Source organism: Phalacrocorax aristotelis, chromosome Z, assembly GCF_949628215.1.
Source record: "Phalacrocorax aristotelis chromosome Z, bGulAri2.1, whole genome shotgun sequence".
In the NCBI taxonomy this organism is placed as follows: Eukaryota; Metazoa; Chordata; class Aves; order Suliformes; family Phalacrocoracidae; genus Phalacrocorax; species Phalacrocorax aristotelis.
The window spans coordinates 77,842,375-77,869,719 of record NC_134311.1 but is presented as its reverse complement, the minus strand read 5'-3'; the positions used below and the strand labels follow the sequence as shown (position 1 = coordinate 77,869,719).

The window sequence follows — 27,345 nt, the reverse complement described above, 5'->3', positions numbered from 1 at the left end:
ATACAGCAAGATAATACTTAAAAGTCAGTGTTTAGTCCTTGTAGGTGTGAGCTATCTTAAACGTGGTCACCCAAGCTTATTTTTCTAGGGTCACTCAAAGAGGTGGCAATAAAATCTCATCTTAAAATTTATCTAAACTTCTTAAAAAAAATCAGAAAGAATTAATCTATGAGGAAATGACACCCTGATTATAGAACACTTGAAATGTAGCAGTCTGAGCTGTGATTTTTAGAAGTGTTAAATGTGTATGATTTTCAGACGAAATCAAGAGGAACAGGAGGGTGTTGTTTAGCCACAGTTTCACACCTTCATCTCTAGTGAATGTTCACTTCACTGGTCTAGTCTACACTGGTCTTGAAAGACAGCTGCTGCTCTCTGACAGTACTTTGGAGTAGGAAGTGACGCATGTTTTAGTCTTCATCCTGCACTGGCCAGAGGAACCAAACTCACCTTCAAGTTGTAATGGTCTGGGAGCGCATTGCATGTGAATTGTGTTGCCATAAAAGCCTGCGTGAGTACCCTTTTGCTGAGACTTAAAATGCCTCTTCACATATGGCACAGTCTCAGTGCGTATGCCTTGGTGAGTTACCCCATGTCAGGCGAGGCAAAGATGATCATCAGCTTTTACCACATACCCCTGTACTGAAAGCATAGGTAGCTCTGTTGCTCCCAATGCTTTTTAAAGCTCATACATGTAGACACTTTTAAGGCAGAATTCAACTGACCTGCATTAGATGCTTACTGCAGAAAAGATGAATCACATCCCAGAAGTATTATTTCTTTCCAACAAATTTTTTGGGAGTTTGGAGAACTAGCTCAGATGCAGGCTTCTGTACTAATGTTAGGCAGGAGTAGTCCACCCCAGTGGAATTTAAGATATGATACTGTGAGTCTGAGCCCACACTGTCCTTGGCCTCATGGCTGTCAGATGAAAATAACAATATACAAGTGCAGTGGTCAAAGGCAATGCAGAAGAATGGACTCAGTCTCAGCTCAGCTATTAATATAGCTATACAACCTGTGGGACCAGCTGACTCCTTCCAGACAGCTCAAAATGCAGCCAGGAACCCTGAAGGCTTCATTATCAAATTAGCAAAAGCTTTGACATCTCAAGATGCTCCTGTGAAGGGCTGTCTTTGTTCACCACCAGACTGCTAATCCACAAAATCTGGTGAATAACTGGCTTGACATATTATTAGTATGTTTTATTAACTTGTTATGGGTCATTATTAGTTTAACAGTAACAATTAGAGACAGATAAACATGCTGTAGTCAAATCTGTAATTTTTCCTACAGCTTCTGCAATGTTCATGTCTTAAGCACTCTCTTGAGAAGACAGTGACAAGCAGTCCCCTATTTTTGTAAGAACTGTGGGTTTTCTTTTCCAGAAAAGTTAGCAATATTCACCGTGGACTAACTCAGAGAGAAGTGGGACACGTTAATACCTACATGAATAGTGACCGCTCACATACTGCGGATGATGTTGCATAAAAATATCCAGTAAGAAAGATAAACAAAGACAAAGAAAGCATCCAGTTGTCAAGAAGGCATTCCTAAGAATGAAGAACCACAACCATAGATGAGCTCTAGATCTGTTATAAGTTTGCTTTTTTCCTTCATTTCCCCTGAGCTGGTGTGCGACATAGTTTCAGTGTTATCTTAATTTCCCTACAAATGCCTTTTTGTCTCTTGAGATATGAATTTTTATTTTCTGTTGCAATCAGATGTCACCACCTCCAAATGTATCTCTGAAGAAATTTTTTTTTGTTTATAATAAAAAAAGCGTGCTAGGAGGAGAAAGTAAGGAGGTTTTTTAAAAGATATAAAGAAGTTAGTGATGTAGAGTCTTGAACCTAAGAGGGGTATATAACCTCCACTGAGTAATGTGATGTTTCTCTGTGCCTTTTCACCAGTGTAATAAGTGCATGCTCTAGTTACCCCAGAATGTCTCTTTCTGGGGACATTTAACAAAGACTGCAGTACATTTAACCTCAGTCTTGCCTTATTGAATGCTCATCTGCCTACATGCTGCATAGTTGGTGGTGAGAAGCCTGTCCTGAAAGGGTGAAAACTTTTCACTCCTCTCTCGCCTGTCACTTAGACAGAAAGGGTCTGAAATAAGATGTCTCCAGGTAAATGCCTGAAGATCCCTGGGGAAAGAGGATCACAACACTCAAACCACTCCCTGAGCGGGCTGCTGGGAGAAAGGGGAGCAGGAACAGATGTCGATGTTGTTTTGTGAGTTTGGCTCTTTGTTCTTTGGGCTTCTAGTAAAATGGTCTGAAAACAGAGTCTGGCTGAAATAACATCTTTGGAGGATTTCTCTGTTCTTGTGGAGAAAAAGTGAGCAGCTCTATTTTGTTTATAGCTCTGCTACTTTTATTTTGTATTTTCTGCTTTTCTTGCCAAACTGAAGGATTAATTCTTTGTCCAGCCCAAGCGATATCCACAGAAAGGAGGAAAGGAAGATAAATGAAAATGAGAATAAAAGAATGAGAAAGAATTGGACTCCCAGGGGAGAAATTTCCATGGAGAGTCTCATGATGGGTTTATGCTGATGGATACAGACAGACTGGAGCTCTCTTTCTTGAGCAGCCCCAGACCTGAGACATGGTTTGGTTCAGAGAAGTGCAGGCTTTCAGGGCACGAGTTCGCTCGGGGCCATCCAGTCACTTTAGGCCAGAGCTGAGCCTGAGCTATCAAACCTATTTTAAATGCATCTGAAATTCCATTTAAATGGGGAGGCTGCATTAGGGCCTTAGCTGGTGTCTTGTCTCTCCTGGCTCAGGTGATCATATGGCCCCTTTTCTGTGTGTGCTCAAGGCAAAACATCCTTTTGGTTCTTTCTTTGAATTCTAGTTGCAGAGGGAGACCATTCATCTGATATCATGGTGAAGTCACAGACATTCCTATCAGCTGATGTTTTCCCTAAAATCTGTGGAGATAGATTTTTGGGAAAATGAAATGGCATTTCAGTGAGGAGCAGCCATTTAAAGCCCACTCATTTCCTACATCTTGAGCATCAGCTTCACAGGAAACCAGTTCCCAGGTAAATTTTAACCAAACCACGCTCTTGAATGCTGTCTTTTTGAATACAACTCATAAATATGACAGCTGAAATCAGAGACTTGACACTTCAGACAGTCTTCATTTGACTCTGCCTTCATTCGATGGATGTTTGGCCTATGGGAGAGAACAGAGCTAATGGTCTTGTTAGAAGCTTGATTAACAACCAGCTTTAATGCATGGCCAAGCTGCCATGTAGCATGGCAATCATTCCGTGCCTCTGTACTTACTACATGACCCTAGCAATAAAACCACTGCTAACTGCCGAGAGCAGCTAAAAAAGAAATAACCTTGAAATGGGGATGCTGAGACAGTGGCATGGGATTTTACCACCATTTTGCTAACAAGTCTTTCCCAAACTAGTTGCCATCAGCTGAAACCTGCTGACTCCGAATCTGAATTGTGGCAAGGCTTAAAACCCATGGTAGCACTGGAAAATCAGTCTAAATACTATTTCCTAAAGCTTTGGGTTGTTTTGATTCTCCTTCCCTGCCCCTGACCCCTTTTACTGTCTGCAGTAAATAAATTATTCTGCTTCCAGAAGACTGATTTGAAGGAAACCAAGAATAAATGTGTGTGGGGAGCAGAGGCTGGTGTGTGCTATGAGCTGCGTATTACAATCCTATAGACAGTATGTATCACGGAGCCAGGACTCACTCCTGATGAGGGTAACAAAGCCTGAAAAAACATCTAAACTAATTTTCCTCCTCCATGCTATGCACTCTTTGTGTACAATCAGAACAGAGTTTCTTGTCCTGGTTTCAGTGCTCTACCTCATCCTGGGCACAATCATAATCCTGTTAACTCTTGATGAAGTTAAAATAAAATATGCACTGACCCAGGATTTACTTTGCACAGACACTTATAAAACTCTCCCAATGATGTAAAAAATGCCCAGGAAACCTCTATTGACTGTGACAACTTAGTAGTCTGGGCTTTCTGCCCTTCTGAGGGGTGGCCTCTCCAACGGCATACATGTGGGCATTGGTTCAGCACTGAGTCACATGGAAAAGATCCAGCAACTGAATCACCATTGCCAGCATCTGCCATCTACTTACTCTGAAAGTTTATCCAGGCTTAGCCGGGGAGGTCTGCTGGGTGCCTCCCCTAGCATGGCAGAGCTGTCAGAGCACTCTTAGAGCTTATCCCCTTGCCCCCAGGAAAACAACTTTCAAGACCAAAATACTGGAGTAATCATTAAAACCCTCAATATGCTCCAGAAACAGCAGCTTCCTTTTCAGTTCTCATGCACTATTGAGAATTAAGCCCTTTAAGATTTCATTTGTTTCTTAAACACAGGATGGGCTATTATATTCTTCTCTGGAGATGCTTTTACTTAGAGTTACAGATTGTGGAGAGATACTGTACTACAAACCAACTGTGAAAGCTTATTGTCCCTATCTCCCAGCAATAAATGAATTCCATAAATTGCAATTAATGATGTAATTGGGGATTCTAGTTAAATGAGTGGCAGTCCTCCAAATATGTTGGCTTTTACTTTAAGAAAGGGCAGAGGTGTTCTATATTTTGGCAGTGCTTTTATGCCTCCTTGTGCCAAGAAAAGCCCACAGAAGCTAGTGAGAGGTTGCCTACAACAAAGCTGTAATGGCTTAGCATAGCAAACTATCGCATATTTTGTAAGAGCTCTGTTCAAAATCCATTAAATCAGGGCTGAGAGACAGGTGTGGTGTCAGTCGCCAACAGCTAACACAGTCCTAAATTGTACCTGGACTGGGTGCAAGTTTAAATTTGGAATTCTGCTACTAACTTGCTAAATATCATTTATGTTTGCAGGGTTCAAGATTTGGGTGGTGTAAGAAATAAGGGCAATTCTCTGTTCCACAGTTGAGACTGAGTCCATTGTGGGGAAGGGAGTTTAAGGGCAGGCTGCCTTTCACTCCTTATTTAACATTGCTTGATGCAGCTCTTGTCGTCCAGATCACGTGACAGTAAAAGCACCACATGACTTCCCATATCCTTATTAAATTGGCAGTGTCTCTCAGTCCTGTATCTCTTCTGGTCCAGACAAAAAACTATGTTTTTAAAACATTAAAGAGATGTAATTGGTTCAACCAAGTCTGCCTTAGGTTGCTGAGAGACTGAAACTGTAGCTTTGTGCTGCACTCTCAGGCATTCATTCCCATAAATGTAATCAAATTTTCACTGAAAAGCCAAAAGTGGGTGAAGAGAGGGCAGATACATTGCACTAGAATATCTAAAATCTATACAGAATTTTCTTGTTTTTAATGGTGATGTCAAGAGATGGCAGTTTCAGAGTGCAAATGGAAAAATTTGGCTGTAACAGTCTATGAAATCTCATGTAAAGAATTCTAATTTCACATGAAAAGCTGCATCTATTTTCTCAGCAAATATATTTCTGGAGAATACAAGCAGAGACAGATGGTGTAAGGGAAGAGGAGCTTGTTTAAAAAAAAATAAGTGAAATCCACTAATGCACGTGTGTTTGTGTGTTATTAGTGCTGAAAAAACTTTTACCCCCAGAGTCTAAATTAATTTACAAAAAAATGAAGACATCAAGCAGATCCTTATATATCCAACCCAGACCAGTTTTTTTCCACTCCAGAAACGATAATTAACCAAATTTTTCTGGAAATGTAAAACGCTGGACCTCTTTCTTTCCCACCTCCCTAGTTTTCCCTCATTTCACCAAAGCCGAAACCACCTTATTGCTGTGCCCAGCAAGAACAAAGGCAGGGACCTACCTGTTGCACACAGGGTCTATCCATCCAAGCTGTGCAACCAAACCCTCTCCTCTACCAGAATGCTTTTTCAGGTCAGGTTTGGGGGTTTTTTTTGAGCTGTTCTGACTGGTGCTCAACTAGGCAGAAGTATCAGCCTGGATTTGGAAAACACCTCACCTGCTCTGGTTTCTAATCATTTGTGTGTCATGTACCAGTTTTGTAACTGAATTGGCTCCCGGGGGTGTGTGGGCCACATTGCTCCAGTGGGGCTGTGCACACTCACTGCAGGTGAGGACCTGACTCCTTCCAACAGCTGCTGCCATTATGTACTCAAATAACACGGCAGCATTTATGTTGCTTTCTTTGCACATTTTTGGTATTAAACTATAAAAAAACCCACCCAGCTGTGTTTGTCTTTTTTTTTTAATGTTTCCTTTCCTCCAGCTTTCTCCTCAAAGTATTTGCCACCTCTTCTCTTTTTCAATGCATGTATCCTTCTGGTTCATTTCTGTGTGCAGGACAGTTCTGATCTTTTTTCCCCTTCTTTCCTCTCATGATGCTTTTTTTTTTCCTTTCTTCCTCTCCCTCCTGTTTCTACTCAGCAACCTGGGAGCATCACCAGGCCTATCACCACCACCAGTCTATAGGATGCCCACTGGAAATAGGCATAGAAGAATAAAGCAGCAGCAATGGGCCTTGGGGACTGTGGCTTGCTGGCAAACATCCAACTGCCAAGTGAACTGTGAACTTCCTGTAAAAAACTATTTCCCACCTACACGCTTCTGCTCCTCCTTGCAGGAGGATGCTTACTGCTGGTTGGTTTGTAACATGGGTGTATGGTGTTTGCTGTTTGGGGCAAAGTGGCTAGCCCAAGGCTTGCTTCATTAGCGTTAGGGTGCCAGGAAGACTATTAGGTGCTGACCATGCCTGGAGGTGCAGTGAAGGGGTGCACAGGGAGGTTTCTGAATTTGGGGGAAAAAAGCATCAGAGAAGCTGATGGAAGGGGTGGGGAGGTTGGTGAGGTGAGCCTCCAGCACAGCTGAAGGATCAGCAAAGGTCTTCTCTAGGTGATGGTAGCAAAATGTCTGTTTCCTCAAATCCAAGGGCTGTGCTTTGGACTGTGTAGGTATTGTTAAAAAATAAACAAGGAGCCCTCAGGTAAGCCTGCACTGTAGGCAAAAGTGGACCGGTACCTTCTGTGGGAAGAGTGGGATTGGCTTGATGTTGAAAACATTGATACCACCACAGTTTGATTGACTCTGCATGAATTAAGTGCTTAGGGATTCACCCAGCATTTTGGGAAAGGGCTCGGCTCACAGTCTCCTCTGCTACTGCTACAGCAAAGAGTTAATTTAGAGGGGAGGGGGTTAAATTTACACGAGCTACAATTATAGCTCATTTGCAGTGCAGTCATGCAAAGAGTTACCTGCGTTGTTCAAGGCTGCACCTTCCAAGATGCACTAGATACAGTGATGTGAAGCAGACATGAACTCACTGGCGTGTACCGACCCTGGGCATCACCGAAATAGCACACTACTGAGTCCGAACTGACAGGTTTGAAACATTCCTCTTGCCCAGTGTCCAGTCCCTCTACTGAGCAGTGAGAACAAGGATTCTTTGAGGACAAAATTTCAACATAGAGACAGGAAAATATTTTGGGAGAGAACTGGGGTATTTACACTGTAGAAAGAGGAAGGTACATGACTGAGAACGCCTTGAAAAATTAACAGTCTCAAAAGGTGGATCATATTTTAAGGTACCCTAATATTTCCAAAATTTTAGTATAAAAAATTTGAAGCGGAGTAAAGTTGGCATGAAAAAAGCAATACTGATACTATTTTAGAGCCTGACTTTACACCTGCAATAACCTTCAGCATGACACAAAGGGCACAAAAATGTAAAAATAAAATAAAGACTAGATGAGAAATTTATGACTCAGATGATTAACAAGGGTTGACAAAACCTTCTTTCTTTTTAAAGAAATGTCAAATTGACATCAACCAAAGCTTATTACTGGAGATAACTAGGATGGGGAGCAGTGCCGGGGGAGAGGTTTCTCGACAGTGGTGTACCTGCCTAGTGTCCAAGCAGAGATTTTCAACAGCCAACACTATCATCCTGACACGTTTTCCATGCAATAATTATACCACAGTCATAGCCCTGATTTACTGAGCTGGATGCGAGAATCACCGGGTGAAATGTATGGTCTGCATTGTGCAGCAGGTCAGACTTCCATGATCCTATTCGTCTCTTCTGACCTTAAACCCCATGAATCATAGAACAGTGGTGAACAATTCCTGCATAAAAAACAGAATCCAGAACCAGGGGAAAGACAGCTACCGAGCCCAATGAGATCTAGAAGGCTGTATAGGAACTCAGGATGTCTGTCTTCAAAACCCTTTTGCACAAGGAAAGTAGCGTGGAGCAAGCCCAGGAGCGGGAGGATTTACAGCCCAGTGGCTCCTGCCTCAGTGCTGCCCCAGTGCAGATGTTTGGTGCACACCAAATGGGCTGTAGCTACCTCTGCTGTCACAGAGCTGAAAGGCCAGAGCCTGGGAAAAGTTGGAGGTGTTTCAAGTATGATTTTCAAGTGTCTAAATCCAAAATCATTGCTGATTCAGCTGTTATTCAGCCCCCCAGGCAGTTACATTTCAAGGGCACCTCGGGTTTTTATGCTTAATTTTTCCAGATGCCTGAAGTATTTTCTCGCTCCCAATAAATTTCCAGAAATCAGCAATGACTTTGGTTTTCTCCCCTGAGAAGCATGAGCCAATGGGTTTTCTCAGGTTACCTCCAGGGCTTGTTTTTTTTTTACTTTCGCCATTTTTTAAAACACCAGAAGGGAGACCCTTCATTCATACAACAGCACACATGCATGGAGGGGATATCCACATCCAACCTTTTCCCTCCATGAGGGTGTCAAATCCCTGTCTCTGGCCTCTCAGGAAACTGCTGTAACCGCTAGTGTGTAAAGTGGTGTAGGAAGGAATTCAAGATTCATGGTCAGAAAGAGCAGGCTCACTTGGTTCAGCTCACTTCCAGCAGCGTACGAGAGGAGCTGGATCTGCTGTCAAGAGTAGAAGAAACTGGAGTTTTACAAGAAAACCTCTGAGAATGGCCAAGCAGAAATGGAGGATTTAGGCAGATATTGTGTTACTGTTCATACAAACAGTGTAGTCACTCTTGGAAGGCAGTAAGTTAGTGTTGGATCTCACCTCTATTCAAATCACAGTAAATGGTCTTTTGTCTTCTAAAACAGATTTTCCTTTTTAAAACCATAGAAAAATACAGAAAGATACAAAATCGAAGACCACATTTAAAGTAAGGATCACTGAAATGCAATATTTTCTATTTAAGTTTGGCTGTCACAGTAAGCTGGTATGTATCTTGTCTGCTCCAAATATAGTATTTTGTTTCCTGTCCAAAGATGTCCTTCTTTTTCAGATAACCATCTATCTATACAGTAAACCAAATCACAGTTTCAGCACTAAGCATCTCTCAAAAATCCTTATTTTATTAATGGTTGCTATTTTAATAAATTTTTCTCCAGCCCTGATCAGATCCCAGAAATTCCCCCAAAATTTGATGACAATTTTTCCTTTAATACTCACAGGTCTTGTATCAAATGCCTCAGAAAAAAGGAGCTGCTGAGTGAATGGAAGAATTAAAAAAGTGCAGTTTCTTCTGGATTTGTGTCTTGTTTTCCTTCCACCCCACTGGGATGACCTCAGCTTTCTACACTGTTTCTGTCCCCCAGGTACTTCTGAGGGGATGTAATCCCCATGTACATCCCCAATTCCTGTCGTTGTGGACACTCTCTCATCCTTTCTCTGAGTCTCAATTAGCAAGAAGCAACACCTGTGGTTCTTAGAAATGCATAGGTTGATTAGAGACCAGTAGTCTCAAGCATAAAGGCTAGCTGGCAGCTAAAACTGAACAGAAAAGCTACTGATTTTCATGAAAAACACTGGAATTTAATATCTTTGAGACCTCTACCCTTCTGTCAAAGATGATCAATGGGTTTGCAGGTTATTGAAAGGGATTGACAGATGGCTGGACATGCACAAAGCATGATCACACAAGCCTGGTTTTCTCAGGCTAAAGACGATGATTAACTTGAAAAACAAAATTCAATGTACCTGGATAATCTTATCTCTAGCACTGATTTGTAAGCAACTTACAGAATAACAAGCATGAGTTATGTACTGGTGATGCACATCTAGAAACTTTTCCAGCATTACCAACTTCTAAACTTCTGTGTTTGATAGCATCCTCCTCCACACAGCAGCAAATTCAAGTCAGCTAAAGAGATAAGCAGCTTATCTATTTTTAAGTTGCTTTTCTTTCCTCTTTCCTGCAGCTACTTCATCAGTTAGAAAGCTCATGGAAAAAAGGGCATTCCTAGGAGAGATTCACTAAGTGAGAGAAGGAAAGAGCAAAATGCAAACACAGCTGATCCTCAGTGAATTGAAACCTCCCCCAAATACTGTCACAAATAGATACACGTACTTCTAGCTTTGCTTCCTGGGATTATTTTTTCTTATGCATCATATGCTAATTATCTTACCAGTCAGCCTGCAACATTTGATTTGGCATTTTTCCTGCTTCTTTCTTGTAAATTTACATCAGAGAAGAGATAAGGCAAAATTATTAATGAAAATGTATCCACAGGTGTCTTTCAAAAGGGGGAGAGTGAACTAGCATATGAAACTGATCCTACTTTCAGGTTTCTGTATAATGCACTTACATTTAGCTCTGAACCCCACTAATTTGCACAGGCAAGAGGATAAAAGCAGTAACAAACATCTCAGCTGGTTCTGAATTTCCCCCACAGACAGAATTAAATATCTGCTGTTCCTTTCTGTGTGTGTTTCTCTCAGGAAGCAGGCAGCATGGTGTTCACTTGCTGCTCTTGGTTCTTTATAGTGGCATCCCAAGCTGTGCCCAGCAAAAAGAGCATTTCCCAATGAGCTGAGACACGGTAGGTGGGATTTCTCTGAGCAAAAGTGTCTAGAGCTGAGAAAGAGGGACTTCATCACAAGTAAAGTCCTGAAATGAGATGAATTGTGGCCTAGCAAGGGCTATATGCTCAGCTGATGTTTGCTCTTCATGAAGTCCCCATCGTGACCACTGGGAGCTGGAGCAATGAGGAGGAACCATGGAGGAGATATCAGCAATGTCCCAGGCTGTTGCGAGGGGAATGAAGGAGGAAGGATGAGGTTTTTTTCGCTCTTGATATGTATGTACATGCCTGTCTTATCCTGCACCTAGAGTAAATTAGTCTTAGTTGTTCAAAACCCACACAGCAGTAAAGCTGGAAGACGGATGTGGACAGAGAAGGATGTGCAAGAACATGTGTTGCTTGAGGAAAAAGTGCATTTATTTTTTTCACAGTCAGTTAGGAGGTACCTTTTCACCGGGCAATGACAACATGCAGGACAACAGCTGGGCTGATTTGCATGTCTAACTTCAGTAAATATAACAACAAGGGTGGGTAGCTGTTAGATGCTCACTGACCTGCTGGTGATGAAATGTGGGCTTACCAGTCTGCAGTGCCCTGCTTCTGAAAGCACAGCATATGCATGCCTGTAGCAGGCAGGAGGCAATTATTTTTTGGTCTGTCGCAGAGCTCTCCCTTAGCCCATGATATATAGGCAAGTGTTCGTTGTCCAGTGGTCTATTAGGCATGGCTTCTCCAATTTCCTGTTTTGATGGTTATTCTTTACTTTTTTGACCCAAAGATTTACTTCAGTTTTTATCTGCTACAATTTGCTACTTACGACTAACCAAAACTTTTCATCAAAAAATGTTTTTTCTTAAAGAGGCAAATTCACTGAACTTCTCCCACAAACAAATAAAAAAAAAATTAAAAGAAAAATGACTTTTGATTGAGAAACTGAAAATGTCAACTGCAAATTCAACAGCTTTTATTTTTTTGCCATTCTTGACTGAGTATTTCCACTTCTGAGCATTTTTTCTTATTTTCAGTTGTAGAACAATAAGAAATACTTGGCTTTTAGTATTTTTCTACTAAAAAAAATTCTGACCAATTCTTGCAACCAACCTATGTCTTCAAAACAACCCAATTCTAATGTAATTTGCATGAGTCCTATATCACCCAGATGCTCCTGACAATTCAATGAACTTTGTCCCGCATTTCACCAGAATACTTATGAACCATAAGCAGAGCTGTTAATGAAACTGGAACAGTATAATTACAACACGCTCGTCCTTGAAGATGCAGGCAGATGTGGGGAAGTGTACTCCATTTGTCTCATTGAAATACTATTGCAAATTAACATTGGGCTAACTACATTTAAATAGGAAATAAAGGGAAAAAAAAGTCTTCCTGGATAATGACAAGACAAGAATATCCGTAAAAAAGGAAATAGAGATGACATACTTCTTTGTCTGTGACATACATTCTTTACATGGCTTAGGGGCTTTGCTTCCTGAGAGTTTACATCGTCAACTGTCAGGGCCTTTCCATGCATGATTTATGTATGCATAATAAAGAACTTGTGGTTGAGGAACTGATCTGTGATTTCCAACAGCTTTGAAATTAACAGTAACAATATATACAGCATATGAATAATATTGGGTTTAGCTAAAAAACATCAAGTTTTGAAAAAATGGGAAGCATATTTATTTTCCATTGCTTCATCTGTTGCTTTTCTTTTTAAGGCAAATCAAATGACAGCTATTAAGGGAGACAGGCCAAAGATTTCCAGTCCAGGGACCAGACTGGGCACAGAGCATTGGACATGCCCCCTCGCTCCCACTGAGGGTCCCAGGTACTCTGCGAGAAAGCAATTGGTAGTACAAACCTAGCACAAGTCATCTCAGTCCAGATTTAGAAGAGGGCAGACTGTAAAGCTATTGGATCATGCATTTAAATAAGATTTCCCTAAAACTTCACAAGACTTCCTATACCACTTCTGCAGCAAGGGTTGTGTACTAGTAACACTGACTAGTAGTATTATTTTGCAAGAGTGTTGAGAGGCCATCAGCAGAGATCACTGCGGGCATATTCACACCATGCAATGATGAACAGTGCTGTGCTGGCTTTCAATCCAGTGAGTCTTGCTGAAATATATCTCATCCAGCTCATTAGCCTGCATGCACTCCTGCCTTGCACAGACACAGGGCTAGGTTATAGAGCTGGTTTTCTTTGTGCTGCTGTCGGCTGTTTGCATCACAGGACAAATGCACTGGAAGAGGCCACATCCCTTCTGAAAATCTCAGTAATTCAGAGACTGGATAAAAAAGGCCTTTTTATTTTATATGATAAAATCAAGATATAGAAACTTAGTGATTTGGATAGAATTGTGTAGGAAATCTGTGTTAACCAGTCCCTAATTCCTGCATTCTTGTCCCTCCCTGTGAAATTATTCATTTTATACTTATAGATCTTTCTTGGGTGTCTAGGGAAATTTTACTTGTGTTGTGTTGCAGTCACATTTCAAAATTTGCCCCTGTTCAGGTTAATGACATGAAATGGAGGATTAGATCATGCCTAATGACAACAAGAACATGGCAAAAGTGCAAAACCCTTCAGGAATTATCTCCAAAGCTGCATTAAAGTTCTCATTTGGTTCCGTAAGTAGTGAAAGCGGATGGGGGTCCTTCATAGCCTTAGAACCTATTTTAATTATACCATCCCTGGATAATTATTAATGGGGGAGGAGAGAACTGCCTGTAAGTCTAAATGCTAATGGGTTCCCCTGAGAGCCCAAGTCCAGAACATCAAGGAACATAAGATGGGCTAACAGCCTCTCCAACACACTGCTGCTGGCTTGGAGGGGGGATTCTGCAGCTGAGATGCCGATGACATTCTTCGATGATATTCTTCAATGAGTTGAAGACCAAACCTTATGTCTTTATAAAAGCAAAGCTATTCCTGCACAGAAATATTGAAGGGGAAAGGAAACTATGTAGCTAAAACTTGGGCTTTTGACATAGACAAATACTGTCAGAGTGAATAAGGAAGGGAAGGTAGAAAGGGTATCTGAAGGAGGTGGGAGATGTGTCTTCACCACTGGTTAGGGTGCTCCTTTTTAACAACAGCTCCCTGAGTGATTTCTAAAGTGAAAGGAGGCCTCACAACTAACCAGACAAGGGAAACCAGTTCATACTTGCACCATGTCAAGGGAATGCCAAGGCTTGTTAGAAAAAACAAAAGCCCAGACACCTGTGGGACTCAACATGCATCTTTACCTTAAAAAGTCAGGTCTTGAGGTGTTATCTCAGGTTTGGCATATCAGGTCTTTGTAAGACCATTAACTAAGGATATTACTCGAAATCCCCCACCTCCCTGTTAGGTGTTCCAGGTGCCAGATGAAAACCACATTTGAAAGGGCTGTGACGAGCAAGCACTGATTGTGTTAAAAATAATACTTTTCTCCAGAGACTTGAAACCAATTCTGTTGTGCTTGGAGGCAATTTAGAACATAAGTGCCAGTGAAGAAGATGGAGTAAGAGGAAGCGATTATTCCACTTTCTCAGGTGTTTTCCCCTGAGGTCCTCCCTCCAACAGAAAACAGTCTGCTGAAAAGCCTTTGCATGGAGGTAGCACTGGAATATAAGAACACTGTATCTTTGGTAGCCAGTTTGCTCTAAAAATGGGATTTCACATTTGTTGTTCCTCCCAAATTTTATGCATTGAGTTCACAAGACTCTTTTTTCAACTTCTCCCAACTCATCACCATAAAATCATAGAAAAGAATCATTAAGGTTGGAAAAGACCCCTAAGATCTAGTCTGATGGTCAAAACAACACCCCCAGGCCTCCTAAACCATGTGCCCAAGGGCCACGTCTACACGTCCTTTGAACCCCCCCAAGGACGGTGACTCCCCCACCTCTCTGGGCAGCATGTGCCAGGGCCTGACCCCTCTGGCAGGGAAGGCATTTCCCCTCATCTCCAACCTAAACCTCCCCTGACGCAGCTTGAGGCCGTTCCCTCTCGTCCTGTCCCTGGTGACTTGGGAGCAGAGACCAGCCCCCCCCCTCACTCCAGCCCCTCTCAGGCAGCTGCAGAGAGCGAGAAGGGCTCCCCTCAGCCCCCTCTTCTCCAGGCTAAACCCCCCCAGCTCCCCCAGCCGCCCCCCAGCACACTTGTGCTCCAGACCCTGCCCCAGCCCCGCTGCCCTTCTCTGGACATGCTCCAGCCCCTCAAGGCCCTTCTTGTCCCCAGGGGCCCAAACCTGAGCCCAGCATTCGAGGTGGGGCCTCCCCAGGGCTGAGCACAGGTGCCCCATCCCTGCCCGGCTCCTGCTGGCCACACCAGTGCTGACACAAGCCCGGGGGCTGGTGGCCTCCTTGGCCACCCGGGCACTGCTGGCTCATGCCCAGCCGGCTGTCAGCCAGCACCCCCAGGGCCTTCTCCGCCGGGCACTTCCCAGCCCCTCTGCCCCAGGGCTGGGGCGTTGCCTGGGGTTGGTGTGACCCAAGGGCAGGACCCGGCACTTGGCCTTGTTGAACCTCACACAATTGGCCTCGGCCCATCGATCCAGCCTGTCCGGGTCCCTCTGCAGAGCCTTCCTGCCCTCGAGCAGATCGACACTCCCAGCAAGCACGGTGTCGTCTGCAAACTGCCTGAGGGTGCACTCAGTCCCCTCACCCAGATCATTGATAAAGATATTGAACAACACTGACCCCAGCACTGAGCCCCAGAGAACCCCACTCATCACCAGCTGCCCCGCCAACTAGATTCTTGTAGATGGGCGTCACATCAGCAAGCCTCCAGTCATCTGGGACCTCCCTTGTTAACCAGGACTGCTGGTAAATGATGGAGAGTGTCTTGGTGAGCTCCTCCTCCACCACCCTCAGTGCTTTTGTGTGTCTCCCATCTGGCCCATAGACCTTTGAGTGTCCAGATGGCTCATAAACTACTTCCTCCTGGATTATGGGGGGTTTGTTCTGCAATCCAACCTTGCCTTCCAGCTCAGGGGGCTGAATACTCTGGGGATAACTGGTCTGATGGTCAATGACTGAGTCAAAGAAGTCTTTAAGTACCTCAGCCTTTTCCTCATCCTCGGTGGCAATGTTCCCACAACATCCAACAGAGGATGGAGATTCTCCTTGGCTCTCTTTTTGTTGCTAATGGATTTGTAAAAACGCCTTTTGTTATCCATTACAGCAGTGGCCAGACTGAGTTCTAGCTGGGCTTTTGCCTTTCTAATAATCTGTTTGCATGACCTAATGAGATCCCTGTACTATTCTTGAGTTCTTTTCCCTATTTTCTTCCAAAAGTGGTAAACTCTCCCTGTATAGCCAGGCCAGTTGTCTTCCCTGCTGTTCATCTTTTGGCACATGGGGACAGCCTGCTTTGGTGCCTTTAAGACTTCTTCCTTGAAGAAAGCCCAGCCTTGCTGGACACCTTTGCCCTTCAGGACTGCCCCCCAAAGGACCCTCCCAACCACTGCCCTGAACAGGCCAAAGACTGCCCTCCAGAAGTCCATGGTAGTGGTTCTGATAACTCCCTCCTTACTTCACCAAGAATCAAGAACTCTGTCATATCATGGTCGCTAAGCCCAAGGCGGCCTCTGACCACCACATCTCCCACCCGTCCTTCTCTGTTTGTGACCAGCAGGTCAAGCGAGGCACCTCCCCTGGCAGGCTCACTTACCAGCTGTGTGAGGAAGTTATCTTCCACACACTCTAGGAACCTCTTAGACTGCTTCCTCTCTGCTGTGTTGTATTTCCAGCAGATATATGTCTGGTAAGTTGAAGTCCCCCCCGAGAACAAGGGTGAGTGATTGTGTTATATCCTCCAGCTGCTTGTAGAATGCTTCATCAACCTCTTCATCCTGGTTGGGTGGTCTATAACAGATGCCCAGCAGGACACCTGCCTTGTTGGCCTTCCCCCTTATCCTTACCCATAAGCACTAGACCTTATTATCAGACCAAATCTGAGAGCTGGTTGAAGTTCATCCCAGATCAAACTCAATATTTGAGCTGCCTAGTGAGCATTGAGGTCAGGCCCACCCTTGCCATTCAGCCCCTTTCCCACCATAGGACCTCCTGGAGGGTCCCATGAAGCCAGGGGAAAAGCCCAAAGCAGTATCTGGGAGCAGATTTCTCCCTGGCCACTGCACAAGGTTTGGTCATTCAAAGGCACATGAGGACAGAGCCATCAATATGGTGCCAGATAGGCACACGAAAGCTTAGGAGAGTTACCAGATTGGTTTGCAGGCATGTTTATCACCATTTGCATCACACCATCTTCTCTGCATTTTATACAGGGAGGATGGTTTGGGTTCTCCCCCATGACCAAGCCCTCAGAGGTGTCTATAAAACACCATTATTTCTACATTAAGACTAGAGAGAAGGCTTCCACAGGCTGTCTAGAGGAGGTCTAAAAAGGATGAATGCTCTTAGAGGCTTTATGAACGAGACAAAACCTTGTTGACTGTTTTCTAGGGCCTGTTTACATATAGTTCTTGGAGGTTGGTACAAAGAGTAACCAAACTAGCTCCAGAACCAGCAGCTGCATCTTGGCTAATTAGTGCCCTGGGATCAATTAGCCTGCTCATATCACCATACTGCCCTGACTGTCACGCTTTCAGGGCCCAAAGCTGGTGTGTTGGCATGGTGGAGACAGGACCCTGGCTGTCCTGGCTCTGAAAGGTGGATGCAGTAAAAAACTACTTGAGGGCTGCAGGTAAGATCCTGTATGCATGGTGAGGAGAGGGAAGGATGCCGGTGCTGAGGTCTCATGGTCAGAATTGACCACGCTGTCATACCCCCCTGACCAAATTACACAAGACTAATTTAAGCAATACTGCCTCTCCTGTGCTGCCATTCTCCATAACAAAGACATAATGCTTCAGCTTTCTCCCCCTCTGTCTTCTGCAGCTGTCACCACCTCATGCCAGTAGTCCAACATTAGGAGTGTTTTGAGCTAAAAAGCTCTGCTCGCATGATCATGCTCATCTCAGCTGAAAGGTTTTCAAAGCCCAGCTTAGCCAGAATATGTGTTGCACACCACAAGTCCAATCATCCTCCTTATAGCCATCTTTGAAGAGTTGTTTTTTAAAACCAAGCTTTTCCATTATCATTTTCTTCCATCCCTGTTTCAGCTCACTAAACATTAACCACCATGACCTGCTGCATAAACTTAAACCTTATTAAACAGATTAGGTTTATAGCCAAATCCTAACAACCTGTTTGGGGAATGGCTACAAAGCCTGCCTGTTTCTACAGTTCTGTGGGTTGGGGTTTTTTCTGGACAAGGTTAAATCTTTTTACTTGACTGAAACATTTTGGATGTGTTTAACACCACTATGCTAAAGCAAAACACATAGGCAGAACCAATCCATATATTTAAGAAAAAGAAAGAAACCAAACATAAACCCCCAAACTACCTGCAACATATATCCAAAGCTTGTAAAAGGAACTAATGTTTTTATGAACTAGCTTATATATATGCATGTATTTACATCTCACTCTGATGGATTGAATTTATGCCAGAGCATAGGAAACGGTCTCTACCTTTCAACTTACATTGTGGCTCAACGTAATCACACGCTTTCCCATGGATAAGGACCCACTATTCTTAACAGAGCTGCCAGCAAGTTGATATAGAAAAGAACATTGCTGAATATCACAGTTTTAGTTTTCAAAGGAAAAAGCTAGGGAAGGCAAGGGGGAAAAAAGCCACATAGGCAAAAGGATAAATGACAGGTCCAAAAAGTCAGATAAATCAGCAACTAGAGACATTCTGAGCAGTATCTTCACAGAATCAGTGCTGTGCTTGGGGCTACAGGATGTTTTCATCAGTAATCTAGAACTGGATATAAAGTCACCACTGATAGAATTTGCAGCTGATGAAGATTGGTATAAATAACTGCAGGGACAGTATAAGCTAGATCACTGGTGAAGGCATCACTTATTCAGGCAAAACATGTTTTAATACAGCCAAATGCAATGCAAGCCGTGCAGAAACACAGAATACATACTTTGTGCCTATCACATAGTTATGAAATTTCATACATAGGCAAGGGACAACCTTCCTGCAGGCAAGGAATGTGAGGGATGTTTGTACGGGAGAGGTCATGATGGGTGAGTAACTCAACCTGAGCGTCACGTCGTGCTGAGACACTCAGCATTCTTGGCTGTTCCAGGATACGTAGCGATGCCTAAATGGAGAGAGATGGCTGCTGCAAATGGCGGGAGGGCGGCCCTAGCAGAGGTGGCTGACCTTGGTCTGAGGGATAGCTTTCAGCCTCCCACCGTCAGGAACAGTGCTGGCTTGTGTAAAGCCTGTTGTCTTCCAGGTAAGAGCTGGGCAATGAGAACTAAGGAGCTCAGGCCAAAGAAGCTATGCCTTCAGAGCAATACATTTGAAAGTGTTTTAATTAAAATCTTGACTAAATGATACAGTCGGTGAACAGGGAACGTGATACAAATATGACATGATTAATTCCTAAATGGGTGAGTATGAATTATATTGCTTTGAAGATACAGATGACAAAGTTTACAAAGAATTAAAATCTATGCTCTAGGAAATACTAAGGAGCCCAACCTGCTTGGATCTGAGTTTTACCTAAGTGCCTGTGATCCAGAAACCAAATTTGCAACAAAGATCTTGGAGCAGACATGAACCTCCTTCTGACCTTGAGTTCAGGGCAGGAGGTCTTCACTAAATGCTGAATATTAATTTAGACTAGGTAAGGCAAGCAAATCTATCTGACTTGTTATTAGTGGCCATGCTTATTATACTCTCCCTGCTTATGCAAGACCCTGATTAATTTATTGTTTCTGACACATCAGGCTTCTGACTTCTTTCCACCTGTTTTTCCCTTACTGGCATTAGTCTGTTAAACTTACCTGAAGGCACCATCCACACTACTACACAATAATTACTTCTAGGGCTGCTAGTCTGCAGCGCCAAGATGCATCTAAAGCTATAGGCATTTATCTATGTGTAGATGTAAGTACTGTAGATATACTCCATATACTGTACTTCAGGGCTTTTAATGTTAAAAGCCACAGTCCTTTTATGCATATTCCCTCTTCAAGATAATCTGATTGCAGCCCTGCACCTGCATACAAAATGAGGGTGAGTGAAACGGTAATGTTGCATGCATTCCAGTTTGCTTTCTTTCAAGAATGTTAAAAAAATAAAAAAAAGGAGAAATCTCAGAAAAGAGCCAGACAAGGGCTGGAGAGAATTCCTGAGAATGAGAGACTTTTCAAACTCATCCTCCTTACTTGGACAAGGACAAGATGGAGAGGTAGCCTGACTACTGGAGAGATATTTGTGTGGAGATAAAAAATCATTTGGAAAGAGCCCTTCAGTCAGATAGAGGAAGGCATGAGAGGGACCAGTGTGATTTAGAATGAGATTAACTTTTTGCTGAGGAGAGTTACAAGCCAGAACAAACTGCTAAGGAAAGAAGCAGGTTCTCTGTATCACTATTCCTGCAAATCAAGGCTGGGTGTCTCTCTGAAAGAGAATCTTCACTGAACATCAACTACTGGGGTCAATCGTGGGGGCAGCCGGGTGAAACTTAATAACCCATGACGTAGGTGATCTAAGCAAAATGATCCTTTGACCTTAATATCCATGCATCCTGGGTATGGTGAGGAGCAGATCTCTATATAGCAATGGAAACATAAGCAGAGAGTAAATACTGGAGGGACAGAGCAATTAGGTCCAAGCAGCTAGGACGAAGAGTGCCATATCATTCATTTTTTACACCTAAATGTCAGCTGGATGTTAAGTGGATGTTTTGGGACCACTAGGGTGGCATAACACTTTTGTACAAAGAATAGATGCACATAAGCCTTACTGCATTCTCGGCTCTCTTTATGACCTCTCCTTCCCATACCTGGAGCTCGGGGCAAGAGGTGTGCCCAAAGAGGAATTATACTGAGCAAGAACAAGGTGCTGTGCAGGTACCTTGCAGCACTAGTAATTCCCTTTTAGCTCGGTTTGTGTTGTGCTGTGTTTTTGTCATGAGGCTGTGGTATTTCATGAGTAGAAGAAGCTATTCTACCATGCCTTCTCTCAGCTCACGGTTTATTGCAAATATTGATGTTTTACAACATGGATGGTTTATTGTTGAATTTTCTGCTGTGCTGTTACTCGTTTTCAGTAATAGATTCCAGCCTGCTTATTTATTTATTTACTTATTTTAAGGAGCGCTAACAAGTTTCGCAAGAATTATGTGTCATAGGGAGGTATCAGCTAATTCAAAGAAGTAAAATGCAAGAGTAGGAAGCCTCAGCATGTGAACTGAATTTTGTAAGAGGCACACAAAGTACAATATGTTCTCATCTTGGCAGAGGTCTTTACTGAGACAAAGAACTGCTGCACCAGGCAATGTGCACAGGCAATGCCAATGTGAGATTGTTCCCATCCCATGGACACATGGCAGCAGGTCAGCTGGCTGGGCTGACAGCTGGAGCTGCAAGGTATTAATAAATAGCTTTCACTGGTAAACAAAAAAGTGCTTTATAAGAAAGGTAAACAATCCTGTTTTAGGAAACTGAAGCACATAGCAAGGTGTGTTGCTATTCCTGAGGTCTCTTAGTGGACTTGCAGCAGTCCCAAGCAAACTCAGCGCAATTCCTTGAGGAAAAATGAAGTCTCACACAATGACTGACAGAAAAAGTCTCTTTTGTCCCAAAGCAGGGAAATCCCTCCTTGTCTGTGCTGGCTGGGTGGGCCACACACCTCTGAAATACACAGTGCAATCACTAAACATGATATGCTTCACACTCACACATCCCTCGTCTTTGAAATATATCCAGAGAGCCTTTTTCATCCCAGGTCTTGATCTGGAAACTAAAATTTGATATGCTACCTATCAGAGTTGTTAGTAAGCAGGAGAGGGAAAGCCCTTGCCAGTCTACAAGCTAAATTTTTAGAGAAACTTATCTTTAATTGGCTTGCAGTATTGATGAATCTTGTTCTTTCTGAGTTAGATTTCTGATCTGAAAATGATCTATTCTTTATTACTTATGCTTATTTCTCACTGGGACCATTTTCCTACCTTGGCTATGCAAGGGTTAATGTGTAAATCAATGTTGGATGTACTGTGTAAGTAAATTCTTATCCTAAATGCTAAATTATCACATAAATAAATAAAACAGAAGAGGCCATGGGAATCCCAAACTCTATTTTTTTTAATTCTTTTTTGCAAAGTACCAAAAGTATTCCTGAACTAGCACAATTTTCTGTGGGAGAAAATATTGTTGATATTTTTCTGAGAATATTTGACCTTTATCCTTGCAAGATGAAGGTCAAACTGTGCAGGGCAACACTTCCTTCTTCATCTGTCACCAGGCATTGAGCTCCCAGAAACATCTCTGCTTCCAGAACCGACTTCTCAGAGCTCAAATGTGGAGACTGAACCCTGCTACAGCTCCAACACTCCAGCTCTTCCTGGACACAGATCTTTGTGTAACCCAAAACTTACATCCCTGCAGCATGATTTCCTTGTCAGCACTTTCTCACACAATAAAAAAGCCTTGAATGGGTACCTATGATAACACCACCTCCTAAAACATGTCATATTATCATATCTCTTGACTCCACACTGCGTGTTCCCCACTTGCACAAGTGAGCATTCGTACTGGTTTGCCAAGGCTGCAGCAGAAGCCTCCGGTATCATGCTTCTGACATTGACCAATGCTAGATATCCTCCAGATGGTAAAAAATAATCTTCAAAGACCTTGGAGGCACTGATGTGGTACCGCACCAGCTGACACCTGCTGTCAATTACATAAATCTTGTAATTTTTATTTTCTTTAATGTACACCAGCTGCAGAGCTTACTGTCATGTGACATATACAATTGTCTATCCTCTGCATTTTCCTCCAAATCAGGCATTTTTCTCAATACCAATCTATGATGCTACAAATTAATTATATTGAGCATTAGGATATCTGATTTGCTCCTTTAAAATGTATGCACAGAAGCACTCAGAGGACTACTTAAGGTGTAGATGAACAATTTCATTTAGAAGCATCATTCCAGTATATATATTTGTGAGACATTTTTCATTTATTCAGTTAAATCAGGAAAAAGAATAGTCTATCTTCATTTTTATCTTTAAAAACAGTAATATATGACAAATCAAATATGTAACTCATCTTTCTTCAATAGCTTTCTTTGTGCCATATAATTGCACGGCAGCTGCTTTGTCAAATGACCAAGAAATTAGAGTTTGGCTAAACAGTGGTTTTCATCAGCATATGACCTTAAGATAACATTTACATTTCGGGAGACACTGTTCCAGTCAGAGCAGAACTGCAGGGCAGACTCACATCTCTGGATACTCATGGAGGTATCCAACAGAAAAGCTAACAAACACACTAGATTAGTACAGATTCATTTTCCATAAATCTGGGACATGTTCAGCAATGTCAAACTTGTTCCCGTGCCTTTAAATGCATAAATAAACACAAGCTTGCTCTGAAGCTCAGAAGTGAGGTGGAATTCATTTAGCTCATTACCATTTAGATGATAGATGGACAGGGTAAACTCTTTACTTCTTAGGCAGGGTAGGGACAATGTGGAGACAAGAACAGGGGTATTACATAGGCATGGGCTCCCAGGCTTAGATGATTGGATTCAGATGTTTCCAATGAAATTATTTGCTCCGAAAGAGCTCTTTGGTTACTAACAGGTATAGAAATAATTTTAAAAATGTTTTTACTCACAATCAGGCTCCTACAGCGTCAGTCACATAGGATTTATGGGAGGGTTTATCCTTGGGCTGTTCTGTTGAGTGCAGAGAATTCAGGTGGGTGTTTTCAGAGGGTTAGGCTGCCAAGACATACAAAGTAAAAAAATAACATGTTTAGAGGAGAAATATTTTGATTTTACCATTTTGGCTATAATTTATTTCCTGCTTTTCCAGTAGGTCATCATTTGCCTCTCCTAAATTGCAGGGAAATTCAAAGGGGAGAGAGGTAACAGGTGGGATTTTTTGTTTGCTTATTTATTGCATGAGAAAAGGAGGTACCTGTATAGCTGAGATCAAGAAGGTGAAAACTTCACACCTAGCCCAGGATGAGTGAGAAAGCAACATTTCAATATTTCTTAAATTAATTCAGTTCTCCATCAGCCCATTTCCTTGAGAAGAAGGAATAAAATGATAATTTATTTGTATTTGTCTTATTTAAAAGAGAAAACAATGGACCCCCAAACAGGAGATAGGATATTTCATGTGTAACACTTATGCTGCAAAATCACAAATAGCTTGCTTGATTTCTGGTTTTCTTGTAACCTTGATGTCAATGTAATCTCACCAAAAGCTTCCTGAACACACACAGTCTCTTCTCACCCGTTTCCAGGGAGCTAACAGTGACTCTGACTCGAGCCAGAGCTATGGGTAACTTGCATGTGTACAGGGCTGTGACATTATTTTGATCTCGGTAGCAGACACAAGTGGTGGCACGAGGAGCAGGATGGGGAGAGTTATGGGTATAGATCACACATCTTATAACTCCTCTTCAGAATAATTTCTCTTTGTAATGAAAAAGCTCTTTAACAAATTGTCACACGCGGGTGTTCTATCAATCCAGCCAGTGTTAGTGGCCTCCTGAATGCTGACAAATGCTGCATCAGTCCTGCCAAAACCTAGGACAAGCCTTTTCCTATTCTTCACATCTGAAGCCTGATGTTCTGCCTAGACCTGGCTTTATCTGCAGGCCCCTTTCTTGCTGCGTGTTTCACACACCCCCCTGCAATTCAGATCTCACAGATGAACATGGTCTGTGCTCCACAGGGAGAGCACAGCCTCTTCTACCTCCCAGGATTCCCTTTCTGCAGCAACTGAGAAAAATGCAAATAAGCAGTCATCTTTTTTTTTTTTTTTTGCTGTCCAGGAGCAAGTCTTGCATGACCATAGCTTACAGTAAGAAAATATAACAGATATAACCTGTCATAGCACCCTGTATTCCTGGACATCCGTGTAGCTCTACCTCAAAACATGCAGAATCCAAACCCATAAAAGATGCTCTACTCACACATACAGCTCAGCAACTACTTTGAGCTAAAAATTGAAACCATTTGCATAAAGAGGGAGCCTATATGCTAGAAAGGGAAGGTGAGCGCATATCACTGCTACTGGCGTAGCTCTTGCAAAGTGGTTGGTCATGTTGGGTGCCTCAGCTCTGGGGCACACGAGGTCTATAAGGTATTTGCTTGTAGGATGCTGGGTACTTGATGTTTTGAGTAGTTGGGCTTCCCAAAAGTGCTTCAGAAGAAGTATCTAAAAATCAATGGAGCAGAAGTCAGTACAACTGTAGATTTCTTTTTCTGTGTTGGTTTTGGTAGTGTCTTTCTTACTGTGTGTGAGAATATGAGAAATGTTACGAAATGACAAAGAGGTGGACAGTGAAAACAATAGGATGACCCTTCATTTCCTTCCTTTGGTGAAATAATGACAGCGTGAGCAGTAAGGAGGAATGTAGATGGAAAGGACTGAGTGACTTGTCATTCTGGATAGTGGAGGGTGTCATGTGAGCAGATACCAGGGGCGCTGCAGAAGTGACTATGGGGAACTAGATGCAAATAGGGCACTAAAGCAGATTTACTGGGGGTGAATCAGTATCTCAGGTAGGTTGGGTGTGTGCGCAGAAACCAGCTTGGGAGAATGTTTTATTTGACACCTATTTCAGGAGGAGGACCAGAGCAGTAAGGGTTGCAGGGTAGGTTGCTGTTTCTTGTCTGGATGGTCTTGCAGGAAGGAACCTGACAGAAAATTGCAAGGGGGGGGAACATTTCCTCCTAAGTAATTTCAAAAAGAAAATCATTTCAGATGACTTTTCCCTGTCTCAGAGGTGGACCCAATGCCAGACTTCCCTGCTGCAGCAGAGTGTAACTCAGGTATCTCTAGACTGAGTTCCCCTTTCTTGACATTAAGGGAGTTCCAAGACGGGTACTTTTTCAAAAGGGTTGCAACAGGTTTCTTGTTTCTCCTTTTTCTTGTCCTGGAACAGCCTAAATCTGTCAACACAAGCAGAATACAGTGCAAACTGCATTGTTTTTGTGAAGGACTTAAGTGGGTGAGCCTAGGGTGCCCACTGAGGAGGGAAGGTTTCTGAGAGGAGTTTATATATCAAGAAGTTTGTAAGTGGCTTGGCTATTTGTGGGCTGACATGTTGGCATTTCTTCTCTTTCTTCTCCCCCCAGTTTAGGATAATACAGTAGGCTTCCTCTAATATGCACGAATAAAATGAGATGACAAAAAGTATTAAAAATGTAGCTGAAGATTGGAGGAAGCAGAAAGAGGAGGGAGGGGAGAGACTTTCACTCCTACAGCACCAAAGAATGAAAACATCTGTGTCCAGTTTACTCACTTTCATAAAGATGGACTAGCCCTTAATCAAACCCATCCATGAGATGTTGCCTGAGCTGTGGGGTTTATATCAACATCATATATCTCATGGGCAGCCATTCACTGGCCAGGTAGCTAACAGAGCTGGGGGATTTGCCTGTGTGTGACATTTTAAATTTTATTTTAAGGAGCTAGGCTGCATTTGTAAACCACAAATTACATTTCTCCACTGTTGACAATTGCAGTCTTTCTCATGGATGCCATATTGCTCTGAGTTTGAACATCAGCCATAGTACTATTGCCTCTGTGCCCACCTTTCTATTGCTGTTGATTCACCATCCAACCCCCAATTCCCTGGCAGAGCAGCAAGCTGTTTTAATTTTGTTGGCTCAGTAAAAGCAGTTGGTCTCAATTTCTTTTAAAATATTTTGGGCTAACGAGAAGAAACAAAGCTGAGCGGCAGAACCTGGGGACTCCATTCACTGCTAAGCATGGCTTCTTCAGGGCAGCTGTCAACAGCTACCAACACTGCATCTTCCAGCACGTGGTGTTGGAGGGTTATTTGGTAAAGCCCTCCATCACATGCCTCCCTGTAAGCCCATGAGTCATCCTCCTGATTTCAGTGAGACTATTCAAATAACTTACATACCTCAGCTGTAAATGACAGTGGTAAATGGAAACAAAATGAAATATAGAGGTTGTCTTCTTTTTACACGTTGCCCACAGGAGTAAACAACTGTTGATGCTGACAGTTTCTCCAGCCATATTATATCGTTTCTTAATGCATATTAATTTAAAAAAACTTGTTTAATTTCCAAGGAGTAAATAAAGGGGCTTCCAGACATCTCAGATTTCAAGTTTGTTTCCTCATATTAACCAGGGACAACACTCAGACTAAGGTTACTCTAAGCAACATGTGGAAAGCGTAATTGAACAGCATATTATAAGATAAGGTCTGGCAACACTTTCAATTTAATTTGAGAAGACAGCATCAGTTTTTGTGGCCAGCAAACCAGCATCTCACTGCCTTTTCTTGCCCAAGCACATATTCACAGGTCAATCAAATGGAGGCTACCTCCAGAAGAAATTCAAACTTACATCCTGGGCACAAAATAAAAGGCTTAAACTGCTTTTCTGGCTTGTCTAGGATGTTCTCTGTGAAAACCTATACTTAACCTCTGAACGTGGTGTTGGATCTTAAGAGTTGAAAAGATCTTCATACAGAAATGCAGTTTTAAGGGCAGCCATCATTCTCAAACGTTGCAGATAGTGCACTGGTG

The 27,345-nt window shown here is 42.7% G+C and overlaps 1 protein-coding gene across 6 annotated transcripts in view; it reads right to left on the bottom strand.

The window, feature by feature from the left end:
• The window catches only part of LOC142050186 (urea transporter 2-like), a 300,623-nt gene that overhangs the window by 98,477 nt on the left and 174,801 nt on the right, over positions 1–27,345 (bottom strand). For 5 of the 6 annotated variants that reach the window (XM_075078586.1, XM_075078583.1, XM_075078587.1 and 2 more), the window contains one exon: positions 23,442–23,547. The exons of the other annotated variant lie outside the window; for it this stretch is intronic. The gene's annotated coding sequence lies outside the window, so the exon portion shown is untranslated. The remainder of the gene's footprint in view (positions 1–23,441; positions 23,548–27,345) is intronic. 6 annotated transcript variants of the gene reach the window in all.